The sequence below is a fragment of the Miniopterus schreibersii genome, assembly GCF_964146895.1.
Source record: "Miniopterus schreibersii genome assembly, chromosome: 1".
NCBI lineage: Eukaryota > Metazoa > Chordata > Mammalia > Chiroptera > Miniopteridae > Miniopterus > Miniopterus schreibersii.
Window position 1 is genome coordinate 134,487,200 of NC_138101.1, and position 19,773 is coordinate 134,506,972.

Sequence of the window (19,773 nt, forward strand, 5' to 3'; positions counted from 1 at the left end):
CATCACAAGTTTTTTGCTATTTCCTTAGAAAATTCAAGAACCAAAGTGAGGAATGATCCAAGAAGGCACATTCATTATTAGAGACAGGCACGAAAAGGGCAACTGATTTTCTTCAGTGGTTTTATCGATTTCTTTTCTTTAGTTTTCTGCTTGGGTTCATTCTTGTATCTTCTGTGTTCCATGCACACAATATTTGAGACAAGGACACTGTGAATAAATGCTTTTTACCTCTTCTAATTATAAATGAAAATTCACCTCAGGTGGATTGGATTGTGAGAAAAGTCCTCATTCTTCCTTTAGATCCAGGGCTATCTGGCAGCTTCTCTCACTGAGTCTGTACCTGGATCTGTGTTGTGCTTAACAGCCTGACCTGAGCTTCTCTTAATGACATCCTGAGCCATGCCAACTAGCTAGCTGTATTCTGTATGCTTGATCTAACAAGATCACGATATCCTACCTGTCAAAGTATCTACATTATATAACCAAATGTACTTGAACATCTACATTGACTCCCCTCTTCCAGCCCCCGCAATAAAACCATACATTTTGGCTTTCTGCCTGTATAATCCCTTTAGCAAGGGGGGAAAAAGAAGCTGCAGTGTTGACTGTCATTTGCAAGTCTAGATGAAACCTTATTTATGAGCAAAATATTTTGCTGACAATTTCAAGAGAAAGGAAACCTCAGTGCCAACAGTTAGATGCCCACGCAGTTTGGATTTAAACAAATCTCAACAAATGAACACAGTTATGAGAAATAAAATAGAGGTGATTTCAGTCTAAGCCAAGTAATTATAATACTTATGCAGCTTTGGAGGCGAAGGGCTTACTTGCTCTTACTTGCAGAAATGATAAGCAGTGTGTTACAGGAAGGGCGCAAGAGAGCTAGAGAAATAGAACATCATTTAAATATCTTAAATAGACACCTTTGTGTTCAGTGACTTACGAACAAATAAGCTAGAACAAGATAGAAATAAATGTACCTAGCTAACCAGACTTAGTTTAACATAGTTGCTCGTAAAACCATCTTGTAGCATCTTGCCTGCTTCTAGTGAAAATACTATGAGAATCAGAGGTTCCCTTTACGGAATCTCGTCCTACTTTTCAGCAATTCTTCTAGGAAAGACAGATTCTCCCTACCCTTTTTCGTCAACTACTATTCCAAACTTAGCAATAAAGCTTCTCTTTCGTTTTGGTCTTTGATAAATAATTCTCTTCTTACATTATCTTTTTAAATATGCACTGTTTATGTCTCTCTCCAACCCTCATACCCAGGACCCAGTAAGTTACATATATATATGTATGGTATATATTAATAGACTAATAAATTAGTGCCCAAAGTATCTGATTATGGTGGCCTACCAGGTACAACAGTCAGTTGGGTCCCAGATCCAAAGGTCAGTTGCCAGGCTGAACCAGAAGAAACACTGTGATATGCCCAACAACAAAAACCAGATCAAATAAGCCATTAGCAGAGCACAGGGGAAAGAGTTGGCAATTTCTTTATGAATTAAGCCTGTGTCATTGTCAATCTAGGTTTGATCTGGAGGAACCAAATTACCTGTCTCTAGATCCTCAGGAAATCCTTTTTTTGTCTTTACATTCCCACTTTCTTTTAGGGAATCTTTGTTTCCTACTTTCTGCTATAGCGTTCTAAGCATCAAATGTATGCTCTCAATATATGTATAGAGTAAGTCCTCTCCTATTTTAGAGATCAAACCAATGTTCGTATCTTTTCATCTAAGAAGACTCACAAAGCCCAGGACAGAGAACTTTTCCACTCTGGACATCACTGGGTTACACCACCAGGAAACTGCACAAATCCTTGAGTCCTCCTTAGACTCAGTCAATGGGATCTAAATGAGGTATAGAGCTGGCATTATCCAGTAAATTTGAGCATTAGTTTCATATTGATAAAATAATTTTATGATGATCAAATTATCAGGGAAATTTCTAGTTTCCACTTGCTTTGGGGTCATTTCCTTTCTTATGACTAAAGTGGCTTCTATGTTGATTTGGCTGCTAAAAGACTTTAAAAGTGCAACAAAAATAAATTTTACTATTTCCTAAGTTAGTGAGGATGGTATACAAGGGTCATGCCTAAGAGGGATCAGGATATGGACCATCATATCCAAGGGAACAGATGGGACCCACTCCAGAATGTAAATTCCCTGAGGGCTATGGCTCGCTGAGTTTGTCCCCTGATGGGTCCCTGGTCTGGGCACTGAGCCTAGAGTAGAGGCACAAAACTACCTGTCAGATGAGTCCTGCAGACTCCTCAAAGTTCAGGCCAGGAAAATTGATAGAGATAGGTTCAGCAAATGGAGACTTAAGTTCTAGTCCTACTTAGCCATAGACTGGCTGTGGGGCCATGACCAGTCTCTTCTCTTAGTCTCAGTTTCCTCATAAATGGAGACAGTCAGAAAGGATGATTTAAAGAATTCCCTCTGTTCCATGATGCTATGTAGTACAAATTTTTGGCCTAAAATCTCAGAAACAGAAAATGTCCCACAGTACTTATAAGTAAATTTTTTTTTTTTAAAAAGTGATCTTCAGGTTTTGGGAGAGGCTAATCACAGTTATTTTGGTCAATAATCATTATTTATGAGGTTCTTTCTAGAAACTGACCTAATCTTAGACAAAGAGAATAAATAGTGCATTAGAGGTTTGTTGAGGAATCAGGAGTCTTGCCCACTGATTGACGGACAAATCCAGGGCTACATATCCTGGCCAATACCCCAGGGAATCGGTCACACATTTTTAGTCCCACCACATATATTCTGGGAGCAATTCTCAGAAACTCCTCTCCATGGCTCATTGTGCACCAAGATGTCAGCTCCTAGCCAGGGACACTTTTGTCTCCCTTTTATTTGAGGCCCATTCACTCTTTCTAAACATTCTTTATATAGTGAACAATTGGGCCCAAATCAGCCCTTAATCCACAGACACTGCTTAATCCACAGATACTTTTATACTTACTGGGCTTCACAGATAACTCAGTTCCCTGTCCGAAGATAAGCTTTCCTGCCTGGTTATAATTCACACTGTGTTACGCTGCCTGTCAAGAACCCATCCAATCTTCCTGAGCACATTTCGAAGTCCCCCCCCAGCTCCAAGGCAGATCTCCCCCCCACAGCGTGAATCACTGTTATTCTTATTGTTGTAACCTTTTCTTTCCTTACAAGGGGCATAAGGTACTTACACAGGGGACTGGTAAAGAATAATGAGAATTCCTATTTACCCAAATTGTTTCTACTTAACACCAAACCGATCTCTCATTTTTGCTTAATGGCTCCGGGTATTGCTCTTCAGGAAATGGCTTCCTTTCCAATGTATTTCTTATGGTCTCGGCTCAAATACTTGGCACACAGAGGTTAAAATTAAGGGCAGGTGAGGGTCCAGGGAGTCAGGCTTACCTGGGGTCACCACAACCTGGGTCCCTGCTCCGAAATTCATCTTCCCCCAGCCACCAGTTGTCACACTGTGACAAACACCTCTACAGAAATGGCTTCCCCAGAGAAGACAGCTGCTAAATGAAGACAAACTGCTCATGGGGAAACAATCTCGCTACGAAATGAGGCAACTGCATGATATGAGATATAAGCTTTTCCCTCCCTTCTCTTCCAATTTTTCTTTCTTCAAGACGTCGAGGATGATGTGTGCCCAGAGCTGTATTTACTTCCCAGGCAGAGGGCCAGAGAGCAGCACTGCTGGGGTTAACGAAGCCCCCTCCCACTGCCCACCCCCACAGGGACAAAACCCCCCACTCCAGGAGTTTACCTAAAGTCAAACCTGGTCCTCAGCATCGCTGGAGCTCAGATTACAGCTGATTACTGCTGCTACCCCCCCATTGCAATAACCTGGTGCTTTGAATTCACGAGTCTACTGGAAAACTGTTCCAGGACGCCTGAGTTCTGTTCCTGTTGGAACTAAGTCAATCACTGGCTTCTCCTTGCCTCAGGCTTTAAGTCTATGAAATGGGGATAACTATTGAATCTCCTTCTGAGGCAGACTTGCCTTCAGGTGGTTTTATTTATTGGAAGCCTGAGAGAGTGGATGGACCCCAAGGCCAGGGTATGGGTGGGATCCTGGTGGGTTTCTTTCCTTCCACACCTGTCAGAGCTCCTTCAAGGACGCGGGAGGTGACCAGGCTCTGGGCCTTGGTCTGCTCAGCCCCTATAACGTCCTTCTGACCCAAGGAGGCCCCTGTGGAAAAGAGAGCAGGTCTGCATTTTGGAGATAATCGTATTCAGTGCACAATTTCAAATTATATGCCACTTACTTGGCCTGACAAGGAGTCTCGTCCCCTTCCCAAAGATAAAGGAGAAGCCTTGTCCTTCCCCACAGTGATTATCTCAGCATCAAAAACCTGCCAACTCAGCTGCCACCCGCACAAAGCCCTCCCGAGAAAGGAAACCTGGAATGTATTTCTTCCAGTGTTATTCCCACAGGCCTGTGACTTCCCTCCCTGAATAAACGATCCCTCCCTCTCCTTATTGTCCTCAGGTTCTGTTGTCACTCCCTTCCCACCTCCTGCTCGTCCGGGCTCCTAAGGTCACAATGGACCCAGGTCTCAGTCCCCTCTGGCTCACTCCCACGCTGAGCCATTTCCTCTCCCACCGAAAGGTACTCACAGGGCAGCACAGACAATCTGGTTCCGCCACCGAAGATCAAGCCCTGGCCATAGTTATTCCCACAGTGCCTCTGGGCTCTGCAAAAACCCCCGAGGGTTCACCCTGCACCTGTCACCACCACAAGCCAGTCAGGACCCAGAACCTGTGTTTTTGGCTGCAGGATGAAAAATCCAGCCCATTTGTCCTGTCCAGTCCTGAGAACAAAGGGAGTTTGGGACACACCTAGCAAATGTTCCAAAACTTAACCGAGCAACCCCGGTGTTCTCAAGGATGCAGCTCCGCATTAATGAGCCAGAGGTTTTTCACAGAGAGAGGCTCCCGGGGCTGGGAAGAGGCGCAAAGTTCTTTCATTTCTCCTTCTGCCCCCAGGCAGGGCTGCACTTCAGTCACCTCTGACAGAGGAGGGTCCATCTCCTTTCAAAAGCCCTCTAGAGAAAGTGCTCTGGCAACTACTCCTGACAGCTCATTTTCATTGTTCAAAAACCTATTAGGAAGGTTTTACCACCAACCTGAGCCCCTTTTTCTTGCAGTATTAGCCTGGAACTGTGGTCTGTCTCCGGTGGAGCTGGGGAACACAGCCCCTGCAGCCTTTGTTTAATGTCTGCTTCCCAGATTCAGATCTGGGACGCAATGCCCACCTCGCCCTCAGTCTCTTTTCTTCTATATTAACCGCCTCAGTTTTGCTCTCTGGACCTTACTGATCTTCCATCTCTGGGCCTGAAAGTTTCATTTAGGGGCTATTTTCAGGCATCACCCTCACGAGGAGCTTCGCTGCCCAAAGGAGCAGAAGGACGGTTTTGGGATAAGTTGCTCTTCCCTGTGAAACTTCTATTCTCTCTCTATCCCTGTCCTTCCACATGTCTTGGGAAGGGGCTCGGGGCAGTTTGGAGAAAGTCACACTGGGATCAGTGTGGCGATAGGGTGGTGCAAGGTGTCAGTTTATGTGACACTCGCAAGGTAGGCTGTGGGCCGAATGCCTGCTCTAGGGGCTTGTGTGCAGCCTCAGGAGCTCTCTGCAGAAACCTCTCTCCTGCCTTGGACACTGGGATGATTCTGTATTTAAAAGAGCCAGGAGTCTTTTTATTTCCACTTAGACACTTTCGAATCCCAGGTGAAGAACTTCATAGACCAGGCTGACTTTCCCGGCCCTCCCCCCATGCCGGCTCCCCTCCTGATGCATGACAGAGCCTGACAGAGAGCCTGAGGGGCGAAATGAAAGCTCAGCTGCGTGTTGGAGATGATGTTTATCATTATTATTAATAGCCAGGGTTTAATGAGCTCTTTCTAGGTTTTGGACACTATGCGAAATACTTCAGCTGTATTATTTTATTCTGTCTTTACAATAACTCAACATGATAATTATATTTTTACCCTCATTTAAGGATGGGGAAACTGAGGCTCAGAGAGGTTACATAACTTGCCCAAGGTCACACTGCTGGTAAAGTGGTGGAGCCAGAACTTGAATTTGGGTTTTTCTGTTTCCAAAGCTCATGCCATACAGCCTAACCCATCACCACTGGCTTCAGAGTGTCCAGAGGCACTTGTGCCATCTCAGAGAAGCTGCAGACTCAGAGCTGAGGCCCATGTTTTACAGTAGAAACTTTGTTCTTAAATTAGATGCCCAAAGTTCTAGTGGCTGTTTTCAGAGATTTAAATTACAGTGGGGGGTGGGCAAAGTTAGATGTGAAAAAGTACTTTCTGGCACTAAGGGTTGCTAAATTTTGGAATTACAGAGAGAAGCTGAGGGATTTCCTACCCTACATCATTGGACGGAGCCAAAGCACATCCCATGTGGCAGGGAGAACGCAGGGAAGCCAAGTAGGGGGCCACTCTCATCCTCACTGGTCAATTATTGTTTACATCTCTATTTCTCTGGAAATGTTGTATATGCTCCTGAGGGGCCCTCACCACGAGCCAGAGAAAATGCATGCCTGTGTGTGTGTGTGCGCACACACACATCTCATTTTAAAGCAGAGAGGAGAAGCAGCCCTCTTTGGGGAAAGAACATTAATAAAGAGCCCAAGCAGATGCACAGGATTAAAGTATTTTTCAAACTAATGATTTGATTGATTGCCCCTAAAGGCCCAGCCAGAGAACACAACTTACTTGGTTTCACAGTGAGCATGGTCCCATTCCCAAAGATTAATTTGCCTGTGTTGGCGCTACACAGTGATCAGAGCTATTGCAATAACCTTGACTGGGGCCTTTAGGAAGACAGGTGGAGGTGGAGGAAGCACGCAGGAAAACAAACCCCGAAATGACTGCACATGGCCAAAGCAGTTCTCCTTGTAATTAGGTTAGAACGTGGGATGACTACTAATAATTAGCAACTTCCCAGCCCCATGCTCTTTGCCGCAATTTTCCTTGAAAGAATGGGCCTTGGCAGGGGCAGCTCCTGGGAAATTCAAAGTGGCTCCTGCTTGGTCTCTTGGGACCCTGTCTCGTTTGTTTTTCCTGCAGGCGCTTTGTCTATTTTCATCCAGTTCCTGCAGTTTTCTCTCCTACTTTCCCAGGAACTTCCTCCTCGTGGAGGCTCACATATTTTCTCAGGGAAAGATTACGTGGATATTAAAAGCCAAATACAATGCCCCAGGGAACATGTGCATTAATAACCTTGTTTTCCAACTGGTATCACGAACCACCCAACACAAACCAAGCAAAGAAAACACCACCTGTGTTTTGACAGCTTCTGCGTGATGGAAGACCGGCTTCTCGGGAAGAATAATTAGCCAGAAAGAAGAACTTACTTGGTGTGACCAAGAGTTTGGTGCCCTTCCCGAAAGTGAGTTGGTAAGCCCCAACTCCAGAGTATGCACAGAGTTTCCTTTCTTTGCAAAAACCCCACAGATGCTGAGAAAATCAAACCACTCACAGCACAGGCGCAGTGCTGACAAAGAGCTCCAACTGTAACAATAACCAGACAAGAGGCAAAAGAGGAGAGCAGGTACAGGGGCTCACCATGGAGTCCCACAGAGACCCGCTGGATCTCAGAGGTCATCTAGTCCGCCTTCCCGTCCTCACACATGGTGCTCGCTGAGCAAATACCTGTCTAGCCTTTAAGAGCTCCTGGGAAGGTGGCTCTCCTTTACCAACAGCCTTTGCATTAAAGCAACTGTGCTTTATATCTAACTGAAATCTGCAAACTGCAGTCTGAGTTCTTTATGTCTCAAGCTTCCCTCCTTAAAGAAAGGGGGTTTCATGTCAACATACTCCAGATAGAAACTCATCACAACACTTCTAGCCAGTCCCAATGGTCACCTTTGGGGAAGAAACTGATTTCGAAGGAAGGGGGTCAAAGTGTATGTTGGATTTATCTGTAACTTGAATTGTTTTTACAAGGAGAAGTTTTCAGGTATTACTTACATCAAATAAAAATTAATGACAACATTAAATAGAAACCCACATTATATTTAAAAATGACTCTTAGATATCAGACCAGCCTTCCTGTGCTCCCCAGGCTAAGGAGTCTCAGGTTCTCTGTCCTAAGGTTTTGGTCTCCTGGGATCAGAAGAGGGAACTGGGCCAGGGTGCATGGTCAGAGCAAGCTGGAGGCACTGAGGCCAGGGTGGGGTACATGTGCTTGCCCATGAGAGTCTGGTGGGCTTTTGCATTATGCTAGAGTAATCTGTTCATTTTTCTGCTCAACACTAACTTTCCAGCTCCTCACAGACCTTTCTTGGGGCAAAACCCATTCTTAGGGACCCTAAAAAATCATTCAAGGGAAGAAAACATTGCTGATTAAAATTAGGGATGACCAGTGACACTTACTTGCAGTCACAGAAAGTCTTGTGCCCTTTCCAAAGACAAGTTGCCTGCCTGCTGAATTCCCACACTGATTGTCTCCATAACAAAAACTCTGAGTGCCTGGCCCCAGTATTCTTCCTGATAGAATCTCCCAGAAATCTCCCTATTTAACCATAGTTTTTGTTTTCCCTTAGCACGTCTCTGCCTCCTTCCTGATTCTCTACCGAAATCCGTGTGATTACCATGCCTCTGGCTCTGGCCACCTGCTTCGCTGATAAGAGCCTCCATACATGGAGCTGTGGCTCAAGAATGCATTTCTGAACCGCCCGCAAACTTCCAACTTATTGTTAGCCTATGAAAAATATTCCAAAGGAAATCCCTGTCTCTGGCCTCATAACAAACTCTTTGTTGTGCTAGGGGGAAAAAAAAAGTGGCTACTTTTCCTAAAAGGAGAAAAGGATTTGGAAAATCGCAGAGTGAAAAGGCTCAACATAAGATGTTACTCTTGGCTGACACCATCTTTGTTGCTTCTGGCGCTAAAGTAGCTCTTTGGAAAGTTATCTCCCGCCCATCCCTGGAACAAGGGAAATGAGAAGGCACAGGTATCAGAGCCAGGAATTTTAGAAGAGGCCAAACAGGGGAAAGTGGGCCTTTTGTGAAGAGTGGAAGGAGAGGGGTCATAGGTAGGCTGAGGCCATTTCCAAAACCACTTTGGTTGGAGCCAAAAATCACACTGAGTTTAACAATGTGTCCAAACAAGTCCACTGGGGACAAACCTTGGGGGAGTCTTGAAGATGAACTTTGGACCAAATTTCACAATTTTTACTGTTTATAATATATAAACAACAAAAACGATAATTCATTTTTAAGCAGCAGAACACTGGCGGCAACTTTCCCAGCTCTAGAGGAGAAGAATTTGGTGTTTGGCTCAGCTGTGGAAGGGCTGAGGACTGGGCTTCTGTGGGAGCAGAGGGCCCAGGGCCCAGAGGCTACCCACACATCTTAGAGTCTGGGAAACTTTCCCCACCTAAACCAAAACCACTTTTAACTCAATGGGAGTCAATATCAGAAAATCACATGAACAGCACTTACTGGGGAGAACATGAAGTTGAGTCCCTTTTCCAAAGATGATTTTGTTAAGACTGTTCACACTGTGATTGGGGCCATAACAAAAACTAGTGACTCTTTTTAGGAAAGCTACACATCCCCTGACAGATATTTTACCTTCATAGGACTTAACACTCCCACACTGTCTCCTTTACTATAATAAACAGGCCTCATTATCGCTTCAGCCATCTTTCTCTGTGTCTCCTGGTTGCGTTGCTTGAATTTTATGCCGCTTATTGCAAATATGCATGGAGGAAATTGGATGACCTCATTTGACACTGAAAGTGAATTATAAAAGCAACAATTCCATAAACTCTGCGATATCACACACAGCTCCATTACTTCAGGCAAAAAAATGACTGGGCAGACAGCCACACTAGAAATCCACTCTTCAGCGCCCCCCAAAAAAGATGGGAGCAGGAAGGGGCCACGTCAGACGTACATCTGAATTTCTGCCTGATATGGAACCGCATTACAGAGCCCTCACCTCTCCCTCAGTGATGTTCTAGAGTGGCCCTGTCACCAAACCCTGAAGATACCTCACCTTAGGCCAAGTGCACGTTTGCTGTACTCATTATAGCCCTGCCCGAGCTGGGGGTAGTGGGAATCATTCATTCTGGCCCAGAGGCATCCCTGTCTTTTGGGAAATGTTCTCCTTTCGCAGTCTGAGAATATGGTCACTCGCCACTAAGTGATGGAAACCTGATGCCATTACCACTAGCCCTGATGGGTCCTTGTTTGACTCCTAAAGAAACAAGCCCCACTGCCGCCTCCTCATTGTCTACCTACCCCCCAAATGCTCTTTACTGCAGTGATTTGAGAAGATTAACATAGGTTGGTCATGTTTACTAGATCTAACACAAACTTATGGAGTCAAGTAGCTGCTTTCCTTGTCTTTGGACATTTCCCACAGCCCAACCGTTTAAAAATAAGCTACCCTACTTTAAAGCTCCTTGGATTGGTTATTGCCTAGTCTCATTTATAACCTGCTGTAGGGTTTATAACATGGCCAGTCAACTTGACAACACCAGCCTCTTAAAATTATTTCTTTGACTGACATTTTGATGGGCTGCATTGTCCCCAAAATGGCACTGTGGAGGAACTGACACCCGGGTGTATCCCTAGGAATGCCAAGGCTCTGAATTTCTTATTTTCCTCCTCCCTAATGAGATATATTAAAAAAGTTTTTACTCATCGTGGATGAACTGATCATTAAACAAAAACCTTGTCATCTGCCTGCCATTTTATTTCACTCTGTATTTCTTTTCAGGCATTTATAAAGCCATCTGGGATCATCAATTGATCTCAGAATTTTTTTCTTTTTAACCCCATTGCATTTGAATAGTAAAGTTGTTTTTGTAAAATTTGACATATATGGGACTAGATGTGGACATTTATCAAAATGAGACAATGTTTGGGTTTCTTATTAGGTCTTTTAGAATAAATACATATGCAGACATGAAAGACAAAGAAAATACCTTCTACATATTAGTGGTGTTTAAAGTGAGATAAATTCTTATTTTTTAATAGAATAAAATACAAGATTAATGGGTAAAATCACAGTAAACACACAAATCATTGCAGAATATAATTGAAGAGATACTGTGGCTGTAAATAACTCATGGCTACTGTATCTCTGGAAAAAGGAGAGCTGAGCTACCATATTAAAGGCAATTTGGCATGGTCTCATTTTGCATTGTTTATCATTATCACTCTATTCTTAACAGTCACAAATGTTTCATGCATTTGCAAAAGTCATCTTTTCCCAAAGGTACAGTTGTCTACATATTAAGTTAAATCTCCACTAACTTCACAGGATTTATTTGTTGGGTTGAATATAAAAAGAACATGGTCACTTACTGGGTTTAACCACCAGCTGGGTTCCAGTTCCAAAGAAGATTCTGGCATTATTATTCCCACAGCATTTCCTGCCTTTACTAAAACCCCTAGCAAAACCCCATCAAACACAAGGCACCATGGTGAGGGGGCATTTGGACTCTCCATGATTTTTAAATTTCTGTGTCTCTAGAAAATGGCCTTTTGTAATAGGAAGAAAAGAATTGGTTCTGCTACATAAAGCAAATCATTTTTATTTCAAAAGACCAAACTTATGAGCTTTAAAAACCCTTTTGCGTTTCTAGGCTTAAATCTGCCAAAGCTAAATCAGATAATTTGTTAACAACTCTTGCTGGGTCTGAAGGGATGATGCATTCCTATATTCCCAGGGAGATTTTCCAGCTGCAGAGCCAACTGAACTCACATCCAGGCTCCACCCAAACCAAAACGCCACGATCCTGTCCTCTGCTCACTGGTCAAGTGATTTCAAAGCTTTCTCACTTGTGTAATAGTCTCAGTGTGGCAGCCTAAGAAAAGATTTCACCAGGGAAGAGTGGCAAAAGGCAAATAGTCCTTTCTTTCCCCAAAGAAGTTCCACCATGGACACACACGATGTTTCAGATAGACAAGGGTAGCAGTTATAACACACCATCTGCCACAACCTCAAAGTCAAGTTCTGAAATAAATGGAGGAAGTGAACATTTTCTGTCATAAGAAAGGTTGTAGCTTAAAGGCAAGAATCAGAGCACACAAAAGCTTCTTTATCACAAAGCTGAGCATTGGCTGGGTTTTAATACACGTTCAGCACTGAAGGAGAGGGCTGAGCATCCAAGCCGGTGATACCAGGTCTTGGTTAAAAGTAGAGCATAAGTGATAGAATTTTAAGTATGGAGAGAGGAGGCTTGAACTCATCCCCAAATGACTGTGGCTTGTAGATTCTTCAGATTTGAAGAGAAAACATTCAAAACTTATTTTATTTCTCTTCTCTCAGCCTAGGGCATCCAGAATAAACCATTCTAAGGAAAACAAAGGGGAAGCAAGTGCAGGTAATACAGGGAAGCTATTATATGGATCACTGTTTTAATACTAAGCCGACTTACCCTAAGTCTGGTCTTTGCCTTCCTCCCTCCCCCTTTCCCCAACCCTGGGGTCAGTTTTGCCTGTCTTCTCAGCAACCTCCCAAATATAGCTCTGGAGTCTCTTTGGGAAGAAAAAGAGGATATGGCCTATATCCTCTTTTGGACCAGATGACATGCAGTTGTACAAACTGCAGAGTTGAGCAGAGGTTGTATCTATACAGGTAAAGGTAGGACCAGAGCTGAGAAACGGCCTGAAAATAGGGTTCATGGAACAGAAAACCTACAGCATTTAGATGAAAACAATTTTCCCACAGTAGTTTCTCTCCCTGAGATTTATCTTAATATTAGCACCATTTCCTCTTCTGACAGTGGGGTGCCATCCAGGAGAATGGGGAATTTTGAGAGATTGCTGTATTGTGGTAAATAAGGGATGACTGTGGGGAACTAAACCCTTTTCCCAGATTGGCTGTCACTTCCCACTTGTCATGTACACAGAATCCACTACTTACGTACTTGGCTGGATGGAAAGCAGAGTGCCAGTCCCAAAGACAAGCTTGTTTCCTCCACTCCCAAAAGTCACACAGCCCTTCAGAGCTTTATAATAACCCCCAGGAAAGGGCATGGCAGGATGGGGTGCCCATGAGCTCAGTCTTTCCAGGCTAAGAACACCTCAGCCCCACTGCAGCAAAGGCTGACTTGCCAGGTATCCCTTCAGCCTCCCTATTCCCCTGACATCCCCTGACCCTGCCTTTTAAGTTACCTCCTTGCGGGGTTTGTGCTAAGGCCCAGAAACCTGGGTGATTCACCAGCAAATGACTAAGAGCTTTACAGGCATCTGCTCCCCACTCGGGACAGCAGCCAGAGGCAAGGGTGTGGGGAAGCAGCAGGCACGCTATTTCCCCTCCCGCCCCCTGGTCTTTGATGGAGGACCTTTCCCTTTGAATTCATTCTTCCAATGGAATGAGGCTCGTTCTGTCCTTGGAAAAAAATTCAAACCATATCAGAGGGAATTAGATACTACTTAACAACCTAGCTCTGCTCTCTTAGAGGGCTAGTTAAGCATTATTCATTCTGTAAGTAACTAGACCAAACAAGAGGGTTGGTGACTGACACTGCCTCTCACTGGGAGTGAAAACTCCATTTGGGTCAAGTATGTTGTCTCCAGCAGGCTGGATTGTTCTTAAAAATATAATTTGCATGCTAAGCTTCATGTATTATTCAACCCGTGTCGTCTCTTCCTTACAGTCACATCTCTGAAACTTACCTGGCTTTATAATTAGCTTGGTTCCAGAGCCCCAGATCAACTTATAGTTGCTATCCACACAGACACGAAAACCTTAACAAAAACCTTCACTGTCCTTCCAGGCAGCCTATTAGAGATAAATCCCAGATAAAAAGTCCAGAGCAAAGCACATGAAACAATGTAAGAATATTGACTATTGGAGATTATTTGTTCATTTAATTACATTTGACTTCCTTGCCTATCATAGATTCCACACACAGATGATGAAATCGAATGACTAAACATCCAGAGTCAATCTCGGTCTCTCTGCATATAACGCAAGCATAATTCATAAACAATTTTCAAACTGGAGAAGTTGGATTTGCTTCACCTTTCCTGGTATTTTTAAATAAAAATGCAAAAGAGAGAAATGAATCATTTGTCTGGAGTCATAATGCTTCTAATTCTCTGTCTCTAGAGTCTTCATTGCTGATAGGATTCTACTCAGAACCATGGTATTCATATAGAGATTAAACTGGTTTGGTTTACAGACAGTTCTATCTGAAAAATGACGTCCTGAGGAACTCGGACCCAGGCAGCTGGAGGCGTGGAAGGCCCCCGGCGAGCGCAGCGCTGGGAGCGCGGCCTGCAGTACCGTGAGAACATACCAGAGCGAGTCGGCTGCGTATAGAAAACACCTCTTCAAATATGTTCCTTCTAGTACTTACTTGGAAAGACATGTAATCTGGTTCCAGCCCCAAAGACAAGTTTGTCTTTGCTCGAGAGCCCCACAGTGATAGCGAGGCCTACAAAAACCGCAGCCCAGCAGGGCACTCCGCCTCCTTGTCTGCCCCTTCTGCTCTTACCCGTCACTGGCATCAAATAACTACCAACATCAAAGAAGATTGGGGGATACACTTAAAACACCAGTGCAATGAAACAGTCAGTTTTTGTTAAATTGCAAATGCCCGTGGCCTGTGCCGATTATGTTTTCCATTCACAAAGATGACAGCTCAAGATAACTCACCAGAAGAACACAGGGAATCTCAAGCTCTAATTTCAGTTCCGATTTTTTGGGGGGTTTGATTTAAATTATTTAACTTGTCTGTACTTTGGCTCTTCTGTCTGGGAAATATGTCTGATGATGTGTGACGCTGTTTACCTTGGAGAATGTTGTGAAGATAAAAGTGTTATCGCAGCGGGTTACAACACAGAAACGCGTTTTGAACAATGTGGGGGAAATGGGCTTGTTCAAGCCAAGACACTGTGAACACGAATGGGGGGGAGCATGTCGGCTGAAGCTCATTGTCAAAATAACTAACTAAAAGATTTTTTAGTAAAAACTGAAGGAGAATATATCTGTCTTGTGTGTTTTGCCACCAGAAAGTCAGTAGATACAACCACTTAATCTGCCAGGAGAGACAGGCCTGGAAAAGGTCAGCTGAGTTCTGAGGGCTGACTGCAGCGGGGATAAGAAGACTTGACTGTCCTCCCATGGCGGCCAGTGAGCATAGATTAGGTTCCCATGACATACTAATTTCCCTTTGCTGTTGGCAGCGTTAAATGAAATCAGTCAAAGTTATTTTTAAAAATGAATTTGACCATCTCAGTGGTCAAATGGTCAGTGTAGTTAGATCCAGAAACTGTATCGCATCAGTGCCTAGCTGGGAAACAGGGGAAGGGTGAGGGGGTAAAGAACTCTGTAAGATATACAGATATGCCACAGAAATGAGAAAAGACACACTTACTTGGAGTAACAATCACTTGAGTGCCAGACCCGAAATGCAGCGTACCCCCATATCCTATCTTTGCACAATGGTTGACTCCAATACAAAAACTCTGCCATCTCTTCATAGCCACTCGACTCGAGTCCCCAGGTGGAAGCCACCATATCCCAGGTAGGAGAGGATTCAGACATGAGTGTCATGAAAGCCATAGTGTTGCTTATTCTGTGATAGACCTTCCTTAGAGGCTCTTTCTCATCCAGGGCCCAGCTCTGGCCTCCATATAGGCACTTGGTACCCTGTGGCAGCCACTGCCACCTCTGTGGGGGCTCTGCTGGGGTCCACCCTCAGGCACCCTCAGGTGCCTGAGCCATTTGGAGGTCACTCAAGGAGCTAAGAAACTCCTCAGAAATACAACTGAAAGGCTAAAGAAGCAGGTGGTGTCATGTGGTGGGGTTGGCATGATCATCAGGGATCAAAGGAGAGAGAAAGGAGTTAGATAGAAAAGTTAGAGATGGAAAGATAGACCTGGAGTGGAAGGGTCTGAGAACAAAGGTGAGAGTCGACAAACACACAGCTGATGTCAAAATTTGTCACGCTCTGCTTTGTGAGAACATATGAATTCTAGGGGAAAGAAATGTCCCTGGCTCTGTCAGTTGCCCTGACCTATTTAGTACTTTACCTCCTGTACCGACTTCTCACATGCAGCTGAGAAGGCCCACACGACACACGGAGACTGCCTCCCTGTCTTATTTCTGCCTCACAGAGTCATCTGACCAAATGTTCCACATGAGGGGCAGGAACAGCAGCCACAAAAAGATACTCAGAATCTGTTTCTCTCTTCCTAATTAGGCTGTCAATCTGTTGAGCTAATAAATTGAACGAAGTGTCTTAATCTCTCCCAAGGAAAGGAGTCATATAAATGCAAAATAGCAGCAGCTATAAGTCACGTGGTTTGTTGGATATCTTTCCTTTGTGTGAAGAGATGTTGAATAGAAGGAAAACTTTCTGGGTGGGGAGGAGACAGACTGGAAAAACAACAGCATTTGTTTTCATTAGGCTGAGCCTATACAGCACAAAGTAAAACAGATCTGGCAATTATTTAGGTAACGTGACAGTCAGTTCAGGCAACTTAGAGCACAAAGAAGGTTTTTCAAGGAAGTGCCTGAATAATACCTGGATCAGCTACTGACAGTAATCACATTAACTGGACAATTGTGCTGTGTAGACACAAACTAATAATTGTGCCCAATATGGTTCTTCTGAAAGGGTTACATTTTATAAACTTAACATTAAAACTGGCCCAATGTTTATACCCACCCTCTTTGTCTTGGCACTGCAATTGACATTTCCCATTTCCCTTACTGCACGGGTCTTACTACACGTTTAGAGCCAGGAAGGTAAGAGTGACCTTCTCCCTGGAGAGTCTTATCAGGTTAACACATGGAAGCTCATTTAAAAATTCTTATTAGCTGTCGGGGATGTGAGAGCTGGCTCTTATAGATTAAGGGCCGTTTCTCAAGTGGCAAAGGACTTACGGGGAATAACGGTGAGTCTTGTTCCAGTCCCAAAGACAAGCTTGTTTGTCCCAGATATTGGCACAGTGTTTCTGCCCAGTACAAAAACACTTTGCTCTGCTATACTTTCTTCCTCTATAGAGCTCACCAGGGGTATGCTATACATATCCTCTAGAAAATGCTGTCGTCTATGTTTCTTAACAAAAAAAATCCAAATCACTAACAGTCTCTCCTCCCCATTTTTTCCCTCCCCAAAAGCTTGCCATTTTCGTGCTTGAAAGACAGTTCTTAAGGAATTCTAGTGGCTACAGGGGTGGTTTCTACTCTAGTCTCCTATTCTGTAAAGTTACCTTTATTTTTTGTGAACCTCTCACATTTGAAGTTTTTATTTCTCCCAAGTCAGCCAAACTGATATTCTCTCAGTCTTAGCTTAGAACTTCCAGACCCACCTCACCTCAAGTCTTGCCCCTCGCTGAAACCAAATGGGTTGGAAAAGACACATTCTACTAACTTTTATAAAAGGAAAATAAAACTTAAAAATAACAGTATTTGGTTAGAGGTTGAAAAGGCACAGATTGAAGTTGAAAAAGAGCATAGATGGCAATTGTGGCTTAGTCAGCAACATTCAAACCTACCTGGTTTTACTTGAAATATTGGCCCCTCCCCAAAGGTGAATTTTCCGATGATTCCAGAACTACACTCTAATGCTGCACCTTACAAAAACTTCAAAAAGAGATAATTCCCCCCCGATTTCCCTCCAGCAATCTGCTAATAACTAATATTTATTGAAGGCCTACTATGCAAAGCCCTTTACAGGTATAAACTCTTTTAATCTCACAACAATTCAGTGAGCTAGGTACTATTATTATGCCCATTTTACAGATGAGAAAAACGAGGCATGAAGAAATTAGGTAACCTGCTTAATGTCATACATCTAGTAAGGAGCACAGTTGGGGTTTGCCCAGGTATTAGATTTCAAAATTTGTGTTCTTAACCATTATGTTATACTTTTTAATAGGATTCTTTTTTCTAATTTGGGTTCTCCTTTAAAATGTGTCTACCAATAACACTGACAAAACAGCTCACTGACCCTAATAAATATACTCTGAGCTGGTTCTCCTGAAAGACTTACATTTCATAAACTTAATATTAAAACTGGTTTAATATTTATACCCACTCTCATCAGTTTGGCACTGCAATTGACATTTCCCATTTTTTCTCTTACAACCCGTGTCTTACATTTAGAGTGGCAAAGGTAAGGGTGACCTTCTCCCTAGAGAGGCTTATCAGATTAACAGGAGGAAACTCGTTTAGAAATTCATTAATGCCTTTGTCAGAGATGTCTTTCTCAAAGCCCCTTGGATTCCCTGCACAACTTCCCTTCCTCTCCCTGAGCTTCACCAAGCCTGCAGCTCCAGAGCTATCCCCAGTCAAAGCCAAGCAAACACTGCTGAGAACACAGTCTGGTTGCACAGAGCACAATTTTGAATCTTTAAGATGCTTCTGGAAATTCCTGGAGAGAACTCAGGGGAGACAGACCAGAATTAGGATGGAACCCACTCCTTTCCTGTTACTTCTAGCAAATCCACCATAGGCTGTGAGCCAATGAGGATTGAGAGATGCATGAATTACATGGTAAATTTGGGTCATTCTGGATAATCCATGCTGGCGAGACGTTCTCTTGGGAGGTCACTGGGATGCACCTTAGTCCTGGGAGTTCCCAGCAGCACTCGACTTATCTCTGATTAGGGTGCCAGGGAACAGTATTTACCAGGGGCCCATGGTAAGGTTGGCACATATGGACTAAGGAAGCCATAATACATGATGCATATTCTCGCCTTCTCTAATTTCCAGTGCTCCCTGATGGCCTTTTTTTGGAGTGGACCCACCTGCTTGCTCTGTGAGAAAACAGTCTCATACTCTAACTGTCTTCCTCCCATGCACTGTGGACCCCTCCACCTAGTTATTTTGATTGAAGGATAAGCAGGGGTTCTGCTTGGGTGGACAGGAGAAAAACACTACCCATAACTGCACATTTTAAACATTTGGGCTTCAAAAGAAGACAGTTTCTGAGATATTTCAAACTGCATAGATAGGTTTGAGAATTAATTTGAAGACTCACTTGGTTTTACTGCCAGTCTTGTCCCCAGTCCCCAAATCAGCTTAAAGTTGTTGCCAGTATTACACAGTCACAGAAAGCTTTACGGAAACCGACCAGGCCAATGTGTACCAGGAAATCCCTTTCAATCCCCAAATCCAGAGGCGTGCTCCTGCAGCTGGGGCCCTGGTCAAAGAGCCATCGTGGTGCATTCACAGAGTGGTTGGAATGGAAATGCTTTTCTGAGGTTAAATAGTTCATCCCTCCACCTCGAGACTGAGCTGCCCCTGACCAGGCCAGCAAGGAGTGGCTCAATCCTGACAAAGCCCCTGAAGACGGGCTCTCCCACTCCTCATGTTCAACACAACTAGACTTTCTGACCCTAACGGTTAAGACAAAAAGGACAAGGAATCTGGTTTTCTCCAATTCATTTGTTCCTGTGCCAGTTACATGTGTGCCCACTTTCCTATGTACATATAGCATGTATAAACACTGTATGATCATTAGGATTAGTGATCAGAATGAACAACAAATAAAACTCGGTGGAGAAAACAACCCCAAAATGAAACTCAGTGCCATGCTGCCTTTAGAAATGAGAGCATTCATTATGGATTCAGCAGAGATACTCACGAGGTTTGACCATTAACCTTGTTCCCCCTCCAAATGTGAGCACGTTGCCTGCATTATTATTCACACAGTGATCTTCAGCTCAGCAAAAACCTTCTAGAAACCGAACTAGGTTTTCCCTAAAGATCTTCTGGAAGGAGCAATACAGTGAACACAGAGAATATTAAGTAATTGTCACAGTAATAACC

At 43.7% G+C, this 19,773-nt stretch overlaps 1 gene segment (V, D, J or C); it reads right to left on the reverse strand.

Annotated features, from left to right (window-relative positions):
* Positions 1 to 19,773, reverse strand: part of LOC308556969 (T-cell receptor alpha chain constant-like) — a 543,909-nt gene that overhangs the window by 28,820 nt on the left and 495,316 nt on the right. The window contains exon 3 of the C gene segment in view: positions 6,738 to 6,793.